This window comes from Condylura cristata, unplaced genomic scaffold (genome assembly GCF_000260355.1).
Source record: "Condylura cristata isolate star-nosed mole 26May11 unplaced genomic scaffold, ConCri1.0 scaffold00014, whole genome shotgun sequence".
NCBI classification, from domain to species: domain Eukaryota; kingdom Metazoa; phylum Chordata; class Mammalia; order Eulipotyphla; family Talpidae; genus Condylura; species Condylura cristata.
The window spans coordinates 3,308,439-3,311,906 of record NW_004567115.1 but is presented as its reverse complement, the minus strand read 5'-3'; the positions used below and the strand labels follow the sequence as shown (position 1 = coordinate 3,311,906).

The window sequence follows — 3,468 nt, the reverse complement described above, 5'->3', positions numbered from 1 at the left end:
TCTCTATGAGAATGAAAGCCTTTAAGTAATAGATAATGTTTCAGGGAACTTTATTTTGGTTAATCTTCACTGTGGTAAATACAGTAATATTAGTTATAAACTTTGTAAATCTATGTACTTGTTTTAACCTTCATAGATTTATTTTAACAATGTTATAATGTCAACTAAAGGTCAAAAGGACCCCAGACTATTCTCAGCAAAAAGGTGATTGTGACCTCAGCCCATTTCATATGCTAATGTCATCCCTCTGCCTGCCTGAAGTGTATAAAATAAACCACTGCTGAAGGCAGAGCAGGAAGACTTGCACCCAACTCCCATTCCCTCGTCTTCCTTGCACCAACTCCCCTTTTTTTACCGTTTTTCCCCTTTTTCTAGGAATCTCCGCTGGCCAACGCAGTTCCCACCTTGAGAACCTGCCTGTTCTGCCCCCCAATAATCTGTGAGCGGGGACAAGGAGTCTCCGACAAATCACAATTTTTGCTGATATTTCTTCAGTTAATACAGCTCTTAAAGAACCAATTGTAGTGAAACCTCTCTCATGTTACAAAGAGACATTTCTCAGAATGATAATTTAGGAAAACTGACTAAAGAACCCAGTATCAGCCCCATAAAAGGAGAAATAAGATTTAAAAGTCAACAATTGTTGGTATAGCAAAAAGAAAAAAAAAATCTGGTTTAGAAAAAATAACAACCCAGTCCTACTAGAGACTTAAAAATTTCTATTCCTGGCTACTCTACATGCAATAAAACCATTGATCCACCAGTAAAATGATGGCATTTGTGAAGTGATATTTTTAGAGAGAGATTTAATAAAGCACAATAAATGTCTACCTCATTGTTCTACCAGTTCAAAATATAACCCAGGAAATCTGTTTGCATTGCTCCTGGACATTTTAAGATACCTAGTGAGACATAAAAGTCTTGGCAAGTGGATTTAAATTTTCCTATCTCATGGGTAAATGTGTTTTAGTCATAGTCTCTATGTTTTCTCATTAGATTGAGGCACTCCTTTATTAACAGGTTATCGCCTCTCCTGTGACCAAAGTCCTTTTGGAAAAATGATCTCTACCTGGGAATCCTACTGAACTTCATAGTAATTAATGAATCAATTTTACCAGACAATAATTTTGTGCAAATTTCTTTAAGGAAATGTGACATTTGTATTTGTACAAAGTATGTGCAAATATTTTGCAATAGTCCCACTGTTTATCAACCTGAACTTTTTGATTTGGTCAAATGCAAGACCAACATAATAGTATTAAATCTCTAGTGGCCAAATGTGTAGAAATTATAAATACTCTGGCCAAAAGCAAGGCCTTTTTTTCTTTTATAATGCAAATCTCACTCTAGGACTCCCAAAGCACCTAAACCCATGCTTCTTTTTGGGTGAACTGATTAAAGGAAATACAACCAAGAAGATAAAATGCACAAAATGAAGAAAGATGTAAAAATCAATTTTAAAAAAAAGGAAATATACTTCAACATTGTAAATGCACACTTGCTTCTATCAAAATTAACCATGTCTGGTTGAGCAATCTTCATATAGAATTTAGAAAGATAAAGACCTTTAGTGACATAGCTTGCAACCTGGAGATTTTAACTACTAGAAAAGACACCTCCAGACTCTTGAATCTTGCTGGAAACCTACCCCAGTCCCAAGCAAGCATTGCTAACAAATCTTTGTACAGCCAAACTTTAGACTCTTAAATTCACATGATACATTTAAATAAAACACCATCTCCTAAATTGAACTGCAGGCAACCTAGTAACCTAAAGGTTATTTGAGATTTACTACTACTACTACTGTCAGTGTTGCATTTGATCAAATCTGCACACTCTCCCTCCAACATGGGACATGACATACAAGGAAGGTTAGTCCTGGCACTGAGGAACAAACAAGTCACTGAAACCAGTTAAAACCCGACTCTGGATGGGCAATGCTTTCAGAGAAGAATCTGGATCAAAATGTGAAAATCCATATATAGAAACTCTCAATGAGATCCCGAAGCTGAGAGCTCCACCACACGCTGGCTCAATCAAGTAACTAACAGACCTGATGCAAGTCACAGAACAGGCATGTGCAACACAAAACTGAAGGTGCTATCCCACCTCAGGGGGAAGAGGAAGTTTCTTTTGGCAGAGTGACCTCTACAGAGATATTAAAGGGACAGCTACCTTCGATTCCAGTGTTAAGACTCACCATAAAATTGCACTTTCCAAACTGCCCTTTTGCCATTGTTTTCAAATAAACCCATTTTTTTTATGAAATAAATTGATTGCATTTTATTTGAGGTCAGCACTTCTTTCTTGTGACCCCAACATTCCCTCCCAAGCCAACCCCTACCCCCAGTTTGTAGACATTACTATAAATCCTACCTGCTGTGTGTAGGTGGAAGTCCAGAAAAGCAGCAAGCAGGTAAAGCCCCAGAGACTGGGCAAGAAAAGCCCAGTCGGCCAACACGTGAACTATCTCCCTGGTGGAAAAGGGCAGCCCACATAAAGCCACTTCTTCCAGAAAAAAAACTAGGGACAGGGCAGCTGATTGGTAGAAAGCACAGCACAGTCTCCTCTCCTAGAGCAGATTTCTGCTTGCAAAATACTTTCTCCAAGAAAAACTCTTTATTAGCCAGGCCACAGATGACCATATTAAGGTTGGTGGAGATGACAAGGAGGCAGCCCGAACTCAGGGCTGTAAACAGCTAACCACCATCTGCAAAGCTTACACCCAGAAGATGCTCCTATTGGGAGCCCCAAGTTAGGTAACCACCTGAGGATTCTGGGCCTGGTGCTCTGGACTCCACTTGCCACTAACACCCTCTGCCTGTCTGATGGGATCTCTACTCCAGATCCTCTGATCCTCTGGCGCTGAAGCTGAAGAGCTTATGCCGCCCGGATCCCGCTCTCCACGCACCGGATCCCACTCACCCCAGGACAGGCTGTCAGCTCTGCACTGCTCGTGAAGCCTGTGATCTAAAGTAATTCGCTGAGGAAAGAGAAAGAGGGGGAGGAGGAAGGGGAGGAGAAAGAGGAAGAAAGAGGAGGGTTTTTCAAAGCGAAAGCAAAGTATTGGGCCAGGGGGAGGGAGAGATGACTGGCTCTGGTATGGTAGGGAGGGCCGGGGATCCCGCAAAGCCAGCGGCAGCCCAGAACTCATCTCCCTCCCCCCCCAAGCCCCCCACCGCAGGCAGTTGTGGGGATGCTCACTTCCGGGTGCAGTTTCAGAGAGGCTTGGGACACCACGGCACTTAGCTTCTGCATGAATAGTAGGAGGGAAGGGAAATGGGAAAAATACCTTACTCTAATAGGAAGTGAAAAGAAATATTAAGATGGAGACTGTTACCCCTAATCAGAGAAAGGAAGGTTTTCCAGCTTGTGAGGAAGCGCTTAGCTTCCCGGGTGCATTCTTGAACTTGGAAAACAAAAGAGGAAACCACTCTTTCGTAAGAGTCCTGTGAACTTGGCTTGGAG

The 3,468-nt window shown here is 41.7% G+C and overlaps 1 protein-coding gene across 2 annotated transcripts in view; it reads right to left on the bottom strand.

Annotated features, from left to right (window-relative positions):
* PLSCR4 (phospholipid scramblase 4) overlaps positions 1-2,919 on the bottom strand; it is a 25,923-nt gene extending 23,004 nt beyond the window's left edge. Inside the window, exon 1 of one of the 2 annotated variants that reach the window (XM_012724822.1) lies at positions 2,377-2,919. The gene's annotated coding sequence lies outside the window, so the exon portion shown is untranslated. The remainder of the gene's footprint in view (positions 1-2,376) is intronic. The other variant, XM_012724823.1, reaches the window with a different exon arrangement.
* Between the last annotated feature and the right edge of the window lie 549 nt (positions 2,920-3,468).